We start from the raw sequence: 21317 nt of genomic DNA, 5'->3' as shown, positions 1-21317 counted from the left end.
AAAATGGCTATTTTAAGGACCAAAACACAAATATCTACAACAAAAGAGAAGGTTAAACAGAGGAAAAAGAGAAAATCACACAAATGAAATCAAAGTAGCAATTATAATAACTATTATGTTGTTTTTTATGGAAGGATTTAAATTCATACAGGGAAAAATATAGTCCATCTTCATTGGGATCTTGCAATCTGCTCTTAACATCCATTTCCTCAATGTCATTTGAGCTTTTCTGACTTTACATCTGAAATAGTAATAGTGATTTTAAATTAAAAATTTTGAAGAAAAAAAGAAAAGAAAGAAATCCAAGACCTTAATCTAACTGTCATTTTTGATTTAGAAGACACTAAATGAAACACAATGATCCAATCTAATTCCTAGTAAAATAATATCTCAATAAACTTTTTACACATAACATTTACCTGACACATACCTGAATACAATTTCTTCCAAGATATAAGAGTGTCTGGAAACAAGATTAGTAACATCTAAATATTATAACTGATATAGATTGAACTGTGATCAGATTATTTCCACTCATTGCCTTCAGATTTTAGAATAAAATGTTTTTTTGGAAATTAACAAAAAAAGTGATGACAATAAGTAAAAAACATATTTTTGACAAGAAGTTTGATATAATTCGAAACGATACAATATAATTTGAAGTGTTATGTTATGATATGAAACAATAAGAGATGATATGATACCAAATGAAACAATATGATGTGACATGATACAATACAATAGATGCGCTACAAAATAATACAATATGATATGGTGCCATGTGATTTGAAACAGTAAGATCCAATACAAAAATATTCGATGGTGTGATAAGATCAATAAGATAAGAAATGAAACAAAACGATACGGTGCGATATAGTACGATATTATATGATACAATGCATGTGCTACGATAGAATACATCACAGTAAGGTACCCTGCAATGCAATATGAAACAATACGATATGATTCGCTGCGATATAAAACAATATGATATAGTTGATACAATATCGTATATGACAATACGGTTGATATGATGCAATACAATAGATGTGCTATGATACAATACAATTCCATGTGATGTAGGAGTGAGGGAAAAATCAATATAGCATAGTATCACGATATTTTGCGTGGCGATATATCTTTTGCCAAGTATTGTTTTTTTTCAAATTAATTGCTAATATGAACTGAAGTCTACGATACTGGATGAATAGCATCATTTGCTTTTTGTCCACTTGATGATGCTGTTGCACCCTTTGTCCAGTGAGGTTGGCAAAGGTGACGAACACCATGGGCATGGCACATGGGGTTTGCAAGGAGTGCCGCATGAAAATAAAATACTGCAGTAATATGATAAAAATGAAGGCAAGGCTGATGCTAAATCAGCTAAACTGTTGGAAAAACTGTATAGATAGCATTTATGGTATTGCAATACTGTGTGTATTGCAGAATGTTTAAAATCGCAATAATGTTGCATCGTAGCATAGGTATCATGATAATATAGTATCGCAGGGCCACCAGTGATTCCCACCCCTAATGTGATGCAATATAAAATGATTAGATGAGCTACGATACAATATGATATAGTGTGATATAATACAAAATAATACAGTACGGTGGGATATGGTACGATGTGATACGATACAATACAATAGATGCGCTACACTACAATGGGAAACCATGTGATGCAATATGAAAAGATAAGATTCCTATGATAGGAAACAGAACAACAATATGTAACATACGATATGTTGTGAGAAGATACAATACAATGTGCAACAATATGGAATGATGCGCTACATACGATATGATACAGTATGTTACGATACGGACTCCAAGTGCATGACACATACAGCTGCCACCTCAGTAATAAAAAAGATCAACAAACAAAATCAATCAACACACAAACACACAATCCACATGTACACACGCTAGAAATAAAGCACATTTCAATGAGAAATTACAACCAATGTACTGGGTATCGTTGGCACCAATATGGCAAAAGTTTTATATAGATAACCCTTACTAGATCTGATTTCTTGAGGCTTATTTAAAACAGCTTAAGAGACAGTAAAACATTTTCATGCATTTCTATGTGATATTGACCAGCTGATGGTGGTAAACAGTTTGCACAAGATCAGTTTGGACTCATGACAGAAAACGCCAAACAACTCTGTGCCCACAGGCCAGGTTTGGCAGGGAACATAATTATTTTCTACCCTCTAAAGGCGCCCACAGATTGATGAGATGTTTTAATCTGATTTGATGCAATGCAATTATATCAGGGAGGGGATTTAGGGATAAGTTATTTACAGCCCTGCCATGCAACACTTTGTTAATGGAGCACGATTGGTAAAAATCACAAGGATGATCAATATGAAGAGCTAAAGTCCTATTTTCATACAGTACAGCAGAAAAGAGCATTACAGATGTTTGTTCTTGCTTAAAGCAATGTTTTTATTCTTTTTGGCTATTTGTTGGAAGGGGGCTGAGCATGAGCATCTGTTTAATGACTTGACTCTAAAACATAGTGAGTCCAGGGATCAAACCAACATATGGTCATGCCATGTTTGTTTTTTATGTAATTAAAAGTCATGTTGTTTTTTAGTAAGGCAAACTGGCACACAGCCTGATCAGCCATATGGAGACACATGGTACTGCCAAAGTTGACTGCAATTAAAGCCATTCTATTTTCACTTGTGCCCTTTTGGTGACATTGACTATGAAATATGAGGTTGAGGTTGAACTATTTAGAAGATGTAAAGGTCTGCTAGGGCTTTGTGTATTAATTAATCTGTGTAATGTAAGACTTTGAAGTGATGAAGACAAGCAACTACTCCATACTGCACCATTCTGCATGTTTATGAGGATTATATGATGGGGGTTAGGGTAAAAATTAAGCACACTTAGTTTTCATGCAGCAGGTTTTTGTCTGAATCTCATCCACCAATAAATGTCTGTGATCCTTCTGTAGATATAACCACATGGTCTACTTAGAAAACACTCTTCATACCTTACAATCTCTATTCTGTGAACATTTAAGCTATTCCCAAAGCTTTACTGTAGAAAAATCATTGATCATGAGGATTGAAAATCATTGAAAATGAGCATTCATTTTTGCTAATCCTGATTAATTGAATGTGATATTGTCTCTTTTTAGCACGCTTAAGCCACTGCAGCATCTCTGTGAAGCCACAGTGATGTAAAACTCCCAGACAGCTTAGTGGACAAGACAAAAGTCATCTGCAAATATTGTAGCAGCATTTTTTTTCTGTTCACGTATTGCCTTTTCAATCTGTAGTAAGTTCAGTTTTCTGAGGTAAAAGTCATCCTCTTGGATCCGTCCAAAGTTTCAAATTTCTTTTAAAATAAAAGCAGGTCTGTGTCCAAACAGAAAATTTAAGACAAACAAGAAATCCAAAATGAAATAAAAACAGTTTTAATTGCACAATAGTGGAATTTTAAAAAACCCTGTTGTTATTGATCCTATGGTGCCCTTTAGTAAAATTGCCCACATCAATACATTTATCCAGTGATGGTGTTTGTTAACCTGACACGCCAGATGGATGTGTTTCACACATCCATCTGGGAAAGCTTCAATAGGAAACGTTTGAGAAAAGGCAGAGGCTTTGAAAAAAACTCGAAGTGTGACTGGGTGAACGTTCTGTCTGTCACATCTCTACGGGCCAATCAGAGCAACAAAACACGTGACGCAGCCGCTATCGAGCTGCGCGTGCGCAGCTACTGAGGAATAATGCGAAACGTGGAGATTATAGACAAGTACTCGACTTTTGTCGTTTTTGAAAAGAAAACAACTCACTGCTGTTCTTGTTCTTTTTTTAACAAAGAAATGTTGTCAAGTTCTGATAAAACTGGGGCTTTAGCAGCATCCACACTAATCTCTTCCTCCATAACTGCACCAGCTCTTGCTGCTGCTTGTTTACGTCAAGACTCTGTTGCACCTGAAAATACTGCCCCTCGTTGCTGATTGGTCTTGTCACTTTCTAACCGGGCCCAAACGGTTCAGATGGGAGCTTTGCAAGATGGTTTTGCCATTGGGAAACAAGGAAATGGGCGTATCCATCTGCTTTGCAAGGTTAGGTGTTTGTAGATTTTCCTCATATGTCTTAGCATTCAATATAGCGATTTTACAGGTCATCTCACAGATAAACCCTGTCTATTAAACAAGTAACAGCCGTACACTACAAGTAGCTGTGGTAGGAGTGTAGTTGTTAGTGTCAGATGTGCTCTGGTGTTATCTGCTACAGGTTGTAACACAAAGTGATTGCTTTATGTTAGCTTGAGGCTGCAGTATGTTCAAGCAGCATATCTTAATGAATGGGTCTTATGGCTGTATCAGACTACCAGTGTTGATTTTGACAGCTGATTTTTAATTGAAGTCTCAGTCTTTAGATTAAATGACTTTTAGTTTTAGCCACATTTTAGTCATTTCTACCCCTCATAGTTTTAGTCTGGTTTTAGTCGACGAAAATGCAAAAACATTTCTGTCTAGTTTTAGTCCATAACAAGCCCTCACATTTTAGTCTTTACTTTTAGTCCAAGCATTTATTCTCTTGCCTAAATCTGGTTCCAAATCATGGAAGTGTGTTCTATACAACCAGCCAAACCTGGGGTCCCAGCTTTCTGAAGCTGAGGGGCAGGAGAGAAACAGATGCACTGTGATTTGTCAGATTTACCCACAGTGGAGAAATATCATGGATTTTGAATGTCTAAAAAAAAATAAATCCCATTTTAGTTTTAGTGATTTTGATGTTTACTTTTAGTCAGTTTTAGTCATCAAAGATGTATTCCTTGCTAATCTCAGTCCAGTCCTTTTTGTGGAAAAAAGGCTGTTGACGAACATTTTTTGTCATAGTTTTAGTCAACGAAATTAATACTGCAGACTACACATATTTGACAGATTTTGGCCTGGCTGCAACATCGCAGCTCAACATCAAACGTCAGGCCTGATCATGTGATTAGGGAACGACAAATGGTCTTGTAGTATGACATAATCAACACGCCTCCACATTTCAACAAGACAAGCATGTCAATACATTTCTTACATCGTTGTCTTTTGATAACCTGACCCGACACCAACAACGTGAATCCTGACGCCTACCACCGACTTGTGAACTTTCACAGAGTCACGGAATAGTGGTTACGTCAGCATTTGATGAGCGGTTGGGATCACTCTTGTAGTATGGCCAGGCTGTTGGTCAAGATGGGACAAGATTTTAGTTGCATAGTCTGGCATGGTGCCATCGTGAACAAGCCAGTCTGAGACCTTCTATCAGTAATGTAACCAGAACTGAGGATAACTGGTGGATTTATATTGGTGGCCATGTACTTCATCTACCATCATCGTCCACGGTAAACGATTCCATTATCTGTGATATGATTGGATTCCTCTGACAGCTTTGTTCACCAAGCACCCTGATTAGCAGTGACATGATTGGTATCAATCTGGAATGAGGGTGTACTTTGTGTCTCTGCGTGAGTGTGCGTTCATAGTCCCAGTGTGTGTCTTTTTCTGTGTGTTCAAATCATGGCTGTTTATTAAAAATGATAGAGATGGGGTTCACAATTTAATTTCCTTTCATATAATTAGTTAGTGTGTTTAATCGTGTCTATTATAAGGCCTATTGGCAAACTGACTCAGTGCTTCCCTCTGCTACCATCTGGAGCACACACATGCAGGGAGCAAAGGAGGATGCAGTAGCTGGGTCACATAACTTTCTATCTTCCTCAAAATGGGATATCAAGCTGGAAAGATGTTATTAAGAAGCCTAAAGTTCACATACTGATTATTGTGTTTAAAGTTGTTTAAGTGCGATGATGTCTACCTTTACAAAAGTGATTTTGCCTGGGCCTGTATATACTATCCTGCCTCAAAATCAAATAGCTTAGCTGCTATTAGAATATAAAAAAGAAAAAGCAAGACAACCTTGGGTTTCCAGATTTGTCAAATATCAAGTTCTTCCCAATCAGAGTGATACATTGGGTGTTCTATCTCAATATGCCTCACAGCAAGATGTTTCCTGGTTTGCTTCCAAGTCTGGGCCTTTCTCTGCAGATCTTGCATATTCTCCCCGTGCATGTGTTAGTTCTACCTGGGTACTTGTCCCATCACCAAAGACATGCTTGTTAGGTTGACTGGTGACTCTAAATTGGCCGTAGGTGTGAGTACCTGGTTGTTGGTGTCTGCTGGTGACTGGCGACCAGTCCCGGGTATACCCCACCTCTCGCCCAATGACAGCAAGGATAGGCTCCATCCCCAGTGACCCCAAGCGGGATAATGCATGATAAATGGATGGTTAAATGAAAACTTCCATGAGGACTTTTGTTAGAATTTGGTATTGACTGGATTAACAATCCATTATCTCCCAGTCAAACTCAGGACTTCCTGATGTGCTGATGATGATTCCCATAAAACTATTACTCATGCCCTTCATCCTTTAGTCTTGAACTGTACACAGCTCTACAAGGTTACATTTTCAAATACAAACTTTGACTTGCAAATGGAGAGTGTGCTTTTAGTGATATTCAAGGATACTGGAAGTCGTGTCATATTTCCACATGATAATTAGTCCAAGCCATTAGGCTAGGTTCAACATTCATTCATGCTGTCAGGGACATCAAGTGGCTTTCAGTCTGTTTTGCAAATCAGATCGAACAGATTGAGAATAAATGTTCATTTTTTGCAGAGAATTTATTATTTTGTAACTCTGTTAGCAAAGAAAAACAGTAAAAGATTGGGAAATATTTGTTTAGTGTGAAAGGTCAAGTCAAACCTTGGACAAACAAGAAAAAGTAGTTTGTCCTTCTCCAGCAAAAACTACACTTTGAAGGTTGTCTCCTTGAATGGAAGTTCAAGTCAATTTAACATCCACACAAACCCACAAATCACATAACTGAGATGAAATATACAACTGTTAGAGGAAGCTAAAAATGCCACAACATAGACAAAGCTATTGACATTTTCTCCAGACACAACCTTTAAAGAATTAGCCATATCCTGCCATTTAAGAGATGATGATCATAGAGAATGACGGAACTCTGAGGAAACAATTTCTAATTGAGTCGTCGTTCTAAACCCCCATAACTCTCCACATTTATGCAAGGCAGAGTATATATGGACGAGAAAAAACCTATAGAATGACATCTGTACAGTGCCACCACTAACAACATAAGCCATTGGGAACAGATCCCAGTTCTTCTGCAGAAAAAAAAAGCAGATAGGGTATAAACTTCCACTCAAGACTTACTTTTTCCATGCGTGGTTGATGCGTACATACCACAACCCCCCACCCCCACCCCCCCTTAATTAAACAGTGGTCAGCGTTGATGCTAGTAGTCACCTAATTAGTAAAATGGGGATCATCTGAGTGTAGTGAATGCATCTCAAACGACTGTAGAATAAAGACACCTGTGTCTGGAAGTTCCAGTCACTGGTTAATCAGGATTCTTGGCTACTTTTACACCATGAAGACAAAAGAACACTCATAGAAAATGTTACTAAAATGTACAAGTCAGGGGATGAATGTAAAGAAAAAAATCAAGGAACTGAACATCCCTTGGAGGTCAGTTCAATCCATCTTCAAGAAATGGAAGGAATATGGCACATGTGTAAATCTGCCAAGATCAGGCCGTCCTCACAAACTGAGTGACCATGCAAGAAGGAGACTAGTGAGAGAGGCCACAAAGACATCTATGACTACTCTGAAGGAGTTACAAGCTTCAGCAGCTGAGATGGGAGAGACTCTGCATACAACAACTGTTGCCTGAATTCTTCACCAGTCAAAGCTTTATGGGAGAGTGGCAAAGAGAATGCTAATGCTGAAGAAACTCAGACTGAAACTCAACTAGAGTTTGGCAGAAGGCATGTGGGAGACTCCATGGTCAAGTGGAAGAAAGTTCTTTGGTCTGATGAGACCAAAGTGGCCCTTTTTGCCATCAGACAAGATGCTGTGTTTGGCGGACACCAAACGCTGCACATTACCACAAACACACCATCCCCACTGTAAAGCACGGTGGTGGCAGCATCATGCTGTGGAGATTCTTCTCAAAGCTACACAGAAATGGTTTAAAGACAACAAAGTGAATGTTCAGGAGTGACTGAGTCAAAGCCCAGACCTCAATCCAATAGAGAATTTATGGCTGGACTAGAAATGTGCTGTTCATGCCCAATTCCCGTGCAACCTGACCGAGTTTGAGCAGTTTTGCAATGAAGAACAGAGTCAAATTGCAGAGTCCAGTGATACAAACCTGAGTGAAGCCTATCCACTCAGACTCAGTGCTGTGATAGCAGCCAAAAATGCATCCACTAAATACTGAGGGGATGAATATTTATGCTTATTTTGCATTCCATATCATTACTTTGTAGAAATCTGTTTTGAATTTGCCATCAAGGAGGTTATTTTAACATTTTTTTGTGAAAAGAGCTCAATTATATTGAACATGATTGATTTATAAAAATCAATAAAATGGTAAATCATCCAAGGGGTGAATACTTTTTATAGCTGCTGTAAATGCACTGCAAATGGAAAACCCATGCTGAAAATCCAGACCTATATATGTAGAGACTGGTGCATTACGCTGCTGTGCCTTCTTGCAAAAATTCCAAACCTTTCTCTTGATTCCTGGATATATGTACACCGCGTTCCACGTTATTATCCAAAGACGTTTTTCTCTGATTTTCTAAATATCAATGCAAATGACAGTCATAATATTTTTCAAGTCATCAGCAGTTAGAGTATAATTCAAATGTTTTTGAACAAACTTCATAATGATAACTATTATTTTTTTCAAAAATAAAAACCTCAAAATGCACTTTTCCACATGTTCCACATTTTTAAGCAGGCCACAGGTTTCAGCAATATGGGAAAGAAAAAGGATCTCTCTCTGCTGCTGAAAAATGTCAAATAGTGTAATGCCTTGGACAAGGAATGAAAACATTCGATATTTCAGGAAAAATTAAGCATGATCATCGTACTGTGAAGAAATTTGTGTCTGATTCAGAACACAGACGGGTTTGTGCAGATAAAGACATAATGAGGAAGGTTTCTGATGGACAAATACATCAGATTAAGAGAGCAGATGCTAAAATGCCATTACAAAGCAGCAAACAAGTATTTGAAGCTGCTGCTGCCTCTGGAGTCCCACCAACCTCAAGGTGTAGGATCCTCCAGAGGCTTGCAGTTATGTATAAACCTACTATTCAGCCACCCCTCACCAATGCTCACAAGCAGAAATGGTTGCAGTGGGCCCAGAAATACATGAAGACTCATTTTCAAACAGTCTTGTTGACTGATGAGTGCCGTGCGACCCTGGATGGTCCAGATGGAGGAGTAGTGGATGGTTGGTGGATGGCCACCATGTCCCAATGAGGCCAGGACGTCAACAAGAAGGGGGCGGAGTCATGTTTGGGCCGGAATCATGAGGAGAGAGCTGATAGGCCCCTTTAGGGTCCCTGAAGGTGTGAAAATGACCTCGGCAAAGTATATAGAGTTTCTGACTGACCACTTTCTTCCATGGTACAAAAAGAGAATCGTGCCTTCTGTAGCAAAATTTTCTTCAAGCATGACAATGCTCCATCTCATGCTACAAAGAATCCCTCTGTGTCATTGGCTGCTATGGGCATAAAAGGAGAGAAACTCATGGTGTGGACCCCATCCTCCCCTGACCTCAACCCTACTGAGAACCTTTGGAGCATCCTCAAGCTAAAGATCTATGAGGGTGGGAGGCAGTTCACATCAAAACAGCAGCTCTGGGAGGATATTCTGACATCCTGCAAAAAAAATTCTAGCAGAAACTCTCCAAAAACTCACAAGTTCAATGGATGCAAGAATAGTGAAGGTGATATCAAAGAAGGACTCCTATGTTAACATGGAACTTGTCCTGTTAAGATGGTTTTGATTGAAATAGCTTTGATTTCTGTAAATATGATCCCCCGATGCTGCAATTTCTACAAATGACCATTTTCAGTTCTTTACAACCTATAAAATGTTTTAAAAAGCTGTTGTGCTTAATAATGTGGAACAGTGCATTTTGAGGTTTTTATTTTTTTTTAAATAATTTTTGTCATTATGAAGTTTGTTCAAAAACATTTGAATTATGCTCTAATGGCTGATGACTTGAAAAATATTCTGACTGTCATTTGCATTAATATTTAGGAAAATCAGAGAAAAATATCATTTGCATAATAATGTGGAACATGATGTATTGCTGTCGATTGTTGAAACTGACTTAGATATGAACACAACTGAAGGCAAACATCTGTAATGACAGAGAGCAGTCTGGAAACTTGTGTGTATGTGCACATGCACACAGACGACACAATGTTCTCACCTCTCTCTAAAGGCGCTGTAGTCATAATTCAAACAAACGGCCACCCTGCACTGCATTGTGGGTAGGGGAGCGTGAAGTGTGGAGGCGTTTTACGAGGGAGAAGAGAAAGGCGAGGACGACAGGAAAGAGAAAGGTAAAGAAGCAAAGCCATGGGGTTCTTTTTGTTTGTTTGCACACTGATATAGTGTATGGATGTTTAGTTGGAAGCATTGAATACAAACATCCTCCTGAAGGTGAACAGTACCTGTGTGTAGATGAGCATGGTGGATCCAGCAGGAAAAATAAATTAAATTTCATCACATTAAAAAAAAAAAAAAAAAAAAAAAAAAAGTGGGTGAGAGAGGGAGAAGGCAGGCAGATGGAAAGAACGAGCAAGATAGGAGGACGCGATGGCTGCAGGAGATAAAGAGCATGTCTGTGTGGCCACTGAGGTGTAATGTGAGGGCATATGAAACAGCTGTACCTTATCTGATGCCTTTATGCTTCTGTGTAATCCAGCCAAAGCTATATGCCTTCCAGCACGACTGACTCACATATGTTGTGATTTAAGTATGAAGATAATTGAACTCAGTAAGTGTGGCTGAGTAGACTTATCTCTGCAGATCTGTCCATCTGTGATGTCAACAGAAGCTAACTAGGGATGTCCCTGGGTGATTAATTAGATATTGTTTGTTCTGTGTGAGGATGTCACAACAACTGGATGAAAGGACGCTAGAAAGACAGTATCTGTGAGTTTAGTGTGTATGTATGTGTGTGTGTTGGGGGGGGGGGGGGGGTTGTTATTGTGTTATTGCTAAATACATGTCATATTTCATCATTTATGATCAATTTGCATACCTTACAGAGAATTTTGTAGTTAGACAGATCTTATACTGTAGATGAAGCATGCATTCACGGATGTCTGATGTCTGCCTCCAGAGAAAACTGAAGCACAAAGTAACACTTTTGAGCACAAAGGCAGGTTTAAATGGAAAGTTTGAGCCCAAATTAATATGTCATGCTCAAGGTTTTTTGTTTGTTTGTTTTTGTTGTTTTTTTTTTTATAGCAGATGAACTTACAAATGAAAAAAATGCATGTTTAAAACGTGAATTGTCATTGTGTGAAGCTCTTATTTTGTTAATGGCTGCTCACTACCCTTTTGTGTGGTTTTTTTATTTGAATTTTACTTTCAGGTGAATGCAAATCTGGCACTTTGGAATGCATCTGAGTTACTGAATTAATTGCTTGTCGTGATTTTAATTGTTATGTCTTCAAACCAGCTTGCCTGGAATGGCTTCACCCTGAGGGATGAATAAAATCCAAATTGAACTGAATGAGATGTGACACCTCCAATTTAGGCAAGGTCTGTGCAACATGAAACAATGTTGTGACTTATTATATACTTCATTTCTTTAATGAACTTACCAGAAACACGGGGGGTAAATGTTAATGAACTTTCTGCACATGGCTAATTGAACTCCACTTGCAACTGTTTTGCTGTGGGACTGTTGCTTTAAACTGCTATGTTTTTTTTTTAAACCTATCTTGTTGTCTTTAACACAGCATGAACAACTCAGGCCTGTCTTACAACACAGTGTAATTTAATTAAAGGTTTATTATGATTAGTGTGCAGTTTGTTGGCTGCAGTGCAAGTTATTTTTGGTCACAGAGACACTGAAAAAGAGTCAGCACAGTGAGAAGTTCAGAAAAACAAACAGCTTATTTATGTGAGGCTTGCAGCAGTGAACATCTCTTAAATATTACCAGGTTACAGAGAGATGGGATTAAGGCTGATGTAAACATATCTATGCAAAGAAGGCAGCAGGTCAGTAAACTGTAGCTGTTATAGGTTTGACGTGTAAAATACCCAAAAGTTTTTCAACCGATTAATACCCTTTATGATCAGTGTTTTTATCAACACCACTTATTGTTATACAGAATTTAACTGTTGATTTACAGATTCTGTTTGAATAAAACTGGTTTACCCTTTTTTTTTAAATTGGCTTAAAATTAAATTCTTATCCAAACAACATCTTGCCTGCTAAGGGTGTGTTTTAATCCATAACTCACTTGCCTTTCGTCTGGTATCAGCTTATTCCAAAACCTTGTTCCAAGAAGGCAGCACAAGCGTCTCCATGTCTGTTTGTCTCTCCCCAGTGCTTGTCTTTTAACTGTTTTTAAGTGGTTTTAAATTCACTTTTGAGTGCTTTTTAAGTGAGTTAACTATCAAAGACGCTTTAGTGTATTGGTCTGAATTTTACAGCTGAGTCCTGAGATTTATCTAAATCACAATGGCATACAGTACCATAAAACCGATGCTGATGACAGCTCAGCCTGACGGAAGCCTTAAACTTTTTTCAAAAGTGCACATTGTTATCACCTGTTTGCCGCCTCTGTTTTCCTGCCTTCCTGCCACTGACCTGCAGAGCTGTTGCTGGCTGGTGAACACATTTAGCCGTATGGGCCTGTGCCTTGCCAACTGTCCACCTTGCTGGGAGTTGTATCCTGCTGCCTGTCTGCTCACTGAGGGTAGGATCAGAGGCACTGTCTCAGCTTGGTGTCTGTTAGCGTCACAACGTAGTACACGCTAATAAACACGGCCTATTCCTGTCGTATCCGCCACAATAAATGCTAATCATCATTAGCTGTGTTTCCATTACCTTTAGAAATGCAAAAAAACGAAATGGTGCATAAAAAACATGGAAACACCTGAACTTTTTCTGCATTTACACATAACAGGACGTAACGTAAAGATGTATCAAAGATAGGTTAAAATTAGCAAAAAAAAAGTACAAAAATGTAAAAAAAAAAAGGTTAAAAGTACAGAAACACAAGAAAAGTGGCAAAATGGATAAAAGAGTGGCACAAAGGGGATAAAACATGCAGGAAAAGTTGTTTTAAAGGGGTTAAAGAGTGGCAAAAATTAGGTTAAAGTATCAAAAAGTGCCAAACATTTAGCAAAAATAGCCTGGCACAGTAGTGGAAAGGTGCTAATGAGTAGCACACAGGGGCAATAATTAGCAAGAAAGATGCAAAAAAGGGGTCAAAGAGTGGCAAACGGTTGAAAAGTGGCCAAAATTAGTTTAGAAGTGGAATAAAAAATTAAAAATTTTATTTTTGTTTATTTGAAAGTCCGGCCTCCAGAGTTTCTGCTAAGACTAAGTCTGGCCCTTTGTAAATGTACTTCTGGACCATAAAATCTACATGTTGTGTAAAGAGTCACTAAAGGGTTATGTGACAGATGACTTTTAAACGTGTAATGTAACAAGTTTCTCTTAAAAGTAAGGCTAAACCCAGTGAATGAAATTTATTTTCTTCTGGGGCTAAGAATGATAATATCATACAGATTAATGCACCTTCTGCAGATCCTGCAATCCAGGGTATTAGCTTTATTCCAAACTGAAGCGCAAGAGAAACTTGGCAACAGCAAGCACCACTGCATCTGCCTGAAAAGACCATGACCTTTTTTTAAGTAAGGGGTCCATGTAATTCCAGATCACCCATACAAAGGCCGGATTTTGTTCCATAATTTGTCAGTCTGTTGGAATTTGTCACTTTCCATATTCTCACCTTAATCTGCCATGAGCGGCCACATGATGGATTTCTGTTGGGCCCCTGTAAATAATCTAATGAGTAGGGTCTAGACCTGCTTTTATCATTTAGTATCCTTTGAATTGGTGCTTCAAGGATTCATAGGTTGATTATTAAAAACTGGCTGATTCCATGTCATAGTTTTACTGACTTTTAAAAGAAAGCAGAGGAATAAGATGTCAAACATTGCGCATTTGCTGGTGTTGTTAATGTGCTGACTTTCCTGGCAAAGCAAGGGAAGGCCAGACATGACAAAGCATGATGAGTTAACATTAGATTACAAAGAAACTTGATTAGATACAATAAGATAAGCATCCACAATATTTTGTACCGTAAATAAAACCAGAAAACACAAAACCTATTACTGGAACTTTGGCCGAGTGCTTTCCATCCTTTCAAATCTGCATTTACCTTTATGATGTACAGTTTGACTGACAGGCGGAGTTTAGGGGAACGACAGGAGCAGCAGTCAGCACAATGTATAGTCCAGAACACACAAACACCTGGGCTCAGATGTATGGCATATACCTGTCTCCTTAGGTTAGCAGAAGCCTACAGTAATCGTATTTGCCAGCTTCTTGGCAGTTTCAGCAAAGCAGTCAATCTGATAGCAGGGTCGAGAGGGTCCGAGAGTGTGTGTGTGAAGGGGTGCAATAAATGCCGTAGGATACAATACGAGCCACAAGGCAGCATGAAAGGGAACAAGTGAGAGAGAGGGATAGATGGAGACGCAGCGAAACAGAGAGAGAGAGAGGGGACGGGAAGGGCAAGAGACATAGATGGAAGGTGAGAGAGAGAGGGGCAGCGAGAGTGAGACCAAGAGAGACAAAGTGAGAGGGAGACAGACGTGTGAGAAAATCAATGCCGTGTCCACCAGGGACAAAATGTCATGACTTTTTTTTTTCTTACTGTGGTAAAATGGAGGGCTGGAGCCTTTTTACTGCAGGAGTCACCTTGTCTAATGAAGAGAGGAAAAAGAGAGAATATTTGAGGAAAAAAGGAGAAATAAAGGAGGGACCATGAAAAATGACCAGAGGAGGAAACAGTCAATCAAAAGTTTAACATTAACCATTTATCCAGTAGAAAAGACTGCAACTTTGATAGTAGTTAACAATAGTTAGCCAAAGTTGATCTGAACTAGTACTACAAGGACAAGCTTCTTGACCATGTCACCCTGTAACCGGTGGATTAGATGAAACGTTTTTATAGTTTTAGTCAATGCTGCTTAAGGGTGTCACTATCAAAATCACACAAATACAAAGTCAAAACATCAATCCATGCAGTCATCTTCACACTTTATTTTGAAATTCCTCCTGCACACCTATTTGACAAGTCCTCCTGGACGGTCAAAACAGCTAGCAGTGAAATAGCTATCGCCTGTTTCAGACTGAGTTTGTGAGAGAAGCATCTAGGCAGCGTCACAGCCACAGACTGTAGAAAGAATTGGACAAACCCTGTGTGACGTCAGCCGTCTGCTGACGATAGGCAGACTCAAACAGCTCTTGATGTCAATCCACAGCGGCTTCCATATTGAAATTGTGGTCTCAACCAAACTTTGGATCAACCTAACGGTCCGCCCACTGGACTTCCTGTCAGCTAGCCAACACAACGAGCCAACACACAGCTAAACAGCAAGTTAATCATGAAGATATCATCTTTGACTTTGCCAACAAGCTTCAGCATTATAACACTGGTTTCACAGGCTTTCTTTCTGTTCCCTCCATGACTGGTATTACAGATGTGACAGTCAGATTGTCTCTTTGGAGCGTCTGGAGAGTCTGAGATCAGCTGGCTTGATTTGAAAAATTGAATTATAGACATGGAAATGATGTTAACTGAAACTGCATTCAGGCTACTGGAAGTTAAAAGTTTGTTTGTCAAATCGATGTCCATGTTAAAAATCAACTAAGAAATATGAAAACTAACTAGAGGATTAACAGATTAACTGATGTGGGAGAGATGGATAAAAGGACTGATGGATTGAAGGGGTTAAAAAGGAGAAAAGAAATAGGCTAAATAGTAAAAATAAAGGAAAAAAGGCATAAAGCAAGTCCAAAGAAGCTGGGGATGTCTGGATGGTGAAAAAAGGACAAAAGAAAAGACGGATTGTGGAAAAAGATCTATGAAAAGACCAAAGAGGGTGAGACAAAAGACTGAAAGACAAATGATAGCATAAAGAAACAAGAAGAAGAAAAATGATGAAGGGACAGCAAAATTGTTAGCTAGGAGGATGGCGAAAAAGGATGTGATGACAGATGAAAGGAGAGCGCAAAGAGTGATGGAGGGAAGACAAGTGTGCAATTTGAGTTAAAGCAAACATAGGGACAGAAAAAGAGGATGATAAAGGAGCGGAAAGAAGGTGGAGAAGAAAGGGAATAAGGTTGACAAAAAGAACAATTTTCATAAGTCTGAGTCACTCCAAATTTTGGCAGGAGGAAAAAAAAGTTAAATGATTCACTTTGTAGGTCAAAGCAATTTAGTGGAAAACATTTTAACGGGCGAAGAGACTATTTTACCGTCAGCTTTGATTGATATGACTTTATGGTTTTGGCAGAAAGCAAGGAGAGTGTGAGGTGTTAAAAAGGGCGCACCTTTTTAGAGAGGAATATGTCCAATGTGCAAATTTAAGGAACTTGTATTGAATTTCGCCTCCTCTCCCCTGGAGTGTCTTGGCTGGAAAACCATCGCAGACTGTGGTTTCACTGGGCAGCTACCAGGTATGAATGTATGTTAATGTATGAATGTGACGCAAGGAAATACAGAAAGAGAACCTGCCGTTTCTAAAGTCCTTTCTGTGGCACTGAACTTTTAAATACAGTAAGTAAGATATAAAGTCTTGCATTGCATTTTTGTGTCAGAGAAAGTGGATTAAAACCTGAACTTAAAGCTTGGAGCCCAGCCATTAGAGCTGACACTTGTTCGCTTACACACACACAAACACACACTCAGCGGTATGAAGTACAAGCACTTTCAGGTCCATTTAACTTAAGAGTAATAATCTCCTGTGGACTTTGGAGGCCATATTGAACTTACATCACACTTGGGAGAGGAAACTAACCACAGTTGCTGATCTGTAGCAAAATGCATATTAATCAATTTACAGATTGCCCAATGAAAAAGTGCTATAAGTGCAATGAACTTTAATTTAAGGATACATAAGGTCAATGCGGAGGTGATGCATATGTTTGGCTAGTTATACATACGCTCATGACATAAATTCAAGCAGCTTATGGTCTCTGGATGCTCGCTAAGCTTAGCTAATCAGTGAGTCTGCCAGCAGGGTGACATGTTGGGATTACTGTATCAACTCAACGCAAAGGTCCAACAGATCTCTGTTTAAGGCATTGGGGGGGCATCGGGGAAACATGAGCCTTCATTAGAGAAGGCAGTAGCATCTAGCTGCAGCCCCACAGCACAAGTCACTGACATGACAGAGGTGATGATGACTGTTCAAGCCTATTTTCAGCAGTAATAATGTAGGTGGGTTCCCTTTGTTAATTTAAAATAAGGTCTTCAAATCGTTGTAATGGAAGGGACATTAATGATGGAGTTAAAACACTATTAGATTTAACATGTATTGACTAAAATAAGATGTGAAAGGCTGTTGTAATGGTTGAAATGACAATTTGGCTTAGTGCAAACTGTGGTACATTACTCAAACAAACCTGCCAAGTTTTTTGATCATTTTGATAAAATACTGTCGTAATATTTACAGTTGTGTTCAAAATAATAGCTGTCAAACATCACTAACCAGATCAATCACTGAGTTTTGTTAGAAATATTTCTACATGGCTAATAATTTACTAGGTCTAGTAGAGTAATAGAAAACCAGCCCACCCAACAGTCATGACATGCATGCTGCCGATTCTGTCAATCATTAATTGAAAGGGGTGTGTTCAAAATAATAGGAGTGGAGTTCAACTAGTGAGGCCATTGATTCTGTTAAAAAAAAAAAAAAAAAAAAAAACAGGTGTCAAACAGGTGGACTTATTTAAATACAAAGGCAGCAAATGTTGATCCATCCATCCATCCATCTTCATCCGCTTATCTGAGGCCGGGTCACGGAGGTAACAGGCTAAGCAAGTCCACCCAGAAATCCCTTTCCCCAGCGACACTTTTCAACTCCTGCTGGGGGATCCCGAGGCGTTCCCAGACCAGACAGGACACATAATCCCTTCAGTGAGTTCTGGGTCTTCCCTGAGGTCTCCTCCCAGCTGGACATGCCCGAAACACCTCCATGGGGAGGCGGCCAGGAGGCATCCTGATCAGATACTCAAACCACCTCAACTGGCTCCTTTCAATGCGAAGGAGCAGTGGCTCTACTCCTTGCTCCCTCTGAATGTCTGCGCTCCTTACCCTATCTCTATGCTGAGCCCCGCCACCCTCCGAAAGAGACTCATTTCGGCCGCTTGTATCCGCAATCTCATTCTTTCTGTCATTACCCAGAGTTCACGACCATAGGTGAGGGTTGGGAGGTAGATCGACCGGTAAATTGAGAGCTTTATAGTGAATTTCTCTCTGTTCCAGACATTACTCAGAACAGCGTACTTTGATTTAAAAGTAGATTCAAGAGGGGAAACCATATTAAGAGGTGCAGAAAATCAAAGGCTAGTGCTGAAATGCTTAAAAATGACAATCAAAACAAGAAAACATGGAAGAAAATGGAAAACTACCATTCTATCGGATTGAAGAAAAGCCAAAATGGCAAAGACTCAGCCAGTGATTAGCTCCAGAATGGTCAAAGAAGGTTTAATGTTACCTGTGACCACTGTGACAATTTGACGATGCCTATGTGAAGATATGGTATCATAAAGAAGCCCCCCGCAAAGTCCCATTGTTAAAATAGCAACGTGCTGAGGAGGTTACATTTTTCCAAAGAACACACTGACTGGCATGAAGAGAAATGGTGGAACATTTTTGGGACTCTTCTTTTTGGGTCTAGGGGCTGCAGATTGTTTGTTGCAAGCATCATGACATGGGGATGTTTCTCACACTTTGGTGTAAGGCCTATTTCTCCCATACCAGGGGTCATGGATCACTTTGAATACATCAAAGAGGAAATGTTGCCTTATGCCGGAGAGGAAATGCCCTTGAAATGGCTGTTTCACCAAGACAACAACAACTAACACACCGTTATATGAGCAGCATCCTCGTTCTAGACCAACAAGATTAATGGTAGAGGAGTGACCAGCCCAATCCCCAGACCTTAATCAAATAAAACTTGTGGGGGTGACATCAAAAAAGCTGTTTTTGAGACCAAACAAAAAAAAAATGCAGAGGAACTGTGGAGTGTAATCCAATTGTCCTGGGCTGGAATACCTGTTCACAGGTGTCAGTAGTTGGTTGACTCCATGTAATACAGATGTGAAGCTTCTATTCTATTCTATTCTATTCTATTCTATTCTATTCTATTCTATTCTATATTCTCAGTCTAAGTCCATATTGAGCTCTCTTGCAGTCAGGACTTTGTTTACCCCCAAGAGCTTCCAGTGCAGCATCAGGCAGGATTGATCAGCTGTTATTGATGACAGGCATCGATCAGGCAGTGTATTGATCACACTATTGGTGATTAGGATGTCATGAATAAATGACAGGGGGGATATTGAGCGTTTGATCCGAGGACAGAACCTCTCTGGACAGGAAGAGAGATAAAAGATTTGGTAAGAAAAGTAAGAATGTAGATGAAGTTGAAAATAAGAAGCTGGGAGGAAGACTCATGAAAAGCTATGGAAAAAACAAATCAGCTAAAAATAATTAATCTATCATGTACTCTTAACTTTATTTGAGATTAAACAATAGATTTTAATGTCACATGGAAACTAATTTTGTTGAGATGTCCGGATGGACGCATGCATTGCTGAAAAATTCTATATACTTTTCAGCACTGATATTTCAGATGTATAAGCTGCCCATACCACCAGAGAGGCAGGCTTTTGAACTGTGCTGATTACAAGCTGGATGTCCCTCTCCTTTTCAGATCACAGGACACAGCTTACGCTGTTTCCAAAAAGAATTTACATTTTGATCATTTGACCACAGACGCCCATTTTAAACAGGCTTTGGCCAAGAAAAGAAGGCAGCGTTTCTGGATCATGTCCATATGGAGTCAATGGGACCACAAACTGTGTTGACAGACAGGGATTTCTGAAGTGTACCTGAGCCCATGCAATGATTTCCACTATGGATTCAAGTCTGTTTTTAGTGCAGTGCCACTGCAGGCCTGAATATCACAAGCATCCATTACTGGCCTTCGGAATTGCCCTCTGCATACAGAAATGTCTACAGATTTTCTGAGTCTCTGGATGATATTGTGCACTGTAGATGGTAGGATACTCAAAGTTTTTGCGATTTTTCCAGAAATCTTTCCACACTGTTTCAACGCATTTGTTTGCAGATTGGTGAACCTCTACCCATCTTTACTTGTGAGAGACTCTGCCACTCTCAAATGCTCCTCTTATATCAGATATGTTACTGACCCTTTGGAAATTAACCTAATTAGTTGAAAAATTCTAACTTGACATGGTGTTTGGGGAAGGGCACAACCTTTGCAAAAAACTTGGAGGGGGATTGGATGAACAGTCCGTCTGTCACATCTTCACGGGCCAATCAAAGCAGCACGTGACATCATAGGTGTGCACCGCTAACGAGGAGTAAACTCCATAGAAGACAGCACAATGTGAACCAAGGCAGCTGTGGACATGTCAATACACAAGTGGTGTCTTTTTGCAAAGAAAGGAACTCAATGCTGTTCTTTGTTCTTCATAAATAAATGTCATCAAGTTCTGACAAAGATAACACTATAGCAGCATTCACACTAATCTCTTCCGCTATAATTGCAACAGCCCGTTGTCGCTGCTTGCTTAAGCCATGACTAACTTTCCCAGCCTTTTGCTGCCCCATCCCTACTTTTTTGAGATGTGTTTCTGCTATCAAATTCAATATCAGCTAATAATTTTTATGAAATGATCAAATGTTTTTTGTGAGATTTGAAAATTAATGTCTCGTGTCTTGTGAGACGAGTGAGGGAAGCATGGAGCGGGAGACTGACAGGCGGATCAGTGCAGCATCAGCAGTGAAGCAGTCTCTGCATCGGTCTGTTGTGGTGAAGAAAGAGCTGAGTCAAAAGGCAAAGCTCTCGATTTACCAGTCAATCTACATTCTTACCCTCACCTATGGTCACGAACTGTGGGTAGCGACCGAAAGAACGAGATCACGGATACAGGCGGCTGAAATTAGTTTCCTCCGCAGGGTGTCTGGGCTCTCCCTTAGAGATAGGCTGAGAAGCTCAGCCATCCAGGAGGGACTTAGAGTAGAGCAGCTGCTCCTCTGCGTTGAGAGGAGCCAGATGAGGTAGCTAGGGCATCTGGTCCGGATGCCTCCTGGACGCCTCCCTGGTGAG

The 21317-nt window shown here is 39.5% G+C and overlaps 1 protein-coding gene across 1 annotated transcript in view; it reads right to left on the bottom strand.

Moving 5' to 3' along the window:
• slit3 (slit homolog 3 (Drosophila)) overlaps positions 1–21317 on the bottom strand; it is a 436863-nt gene that overhangs the window by 175234 nt on the left and 240312 nt on the right. The window lies entirely within an intron of this gene.

This window comes from Cheilinus undulatus, linkage group 10, assembly GCF_018320785.1.
Source record: "Cheilinus undulatus linkage group 10, ASM1832078v1, whole genome shotgun sequence".
Classification (NCBI taxonomy): domain Eukaryota; kingdom Metazoa; phylum Chordata; class Actinopteri; order Labriformes; family Labridae; genus Cheilinus; species Cheilinus undulatus.
The sequence above is the reverse complement of the archived record's forward strand: the minus strand, read 5'-3'. Positions and strand labels throughout refer to the sequence as shown.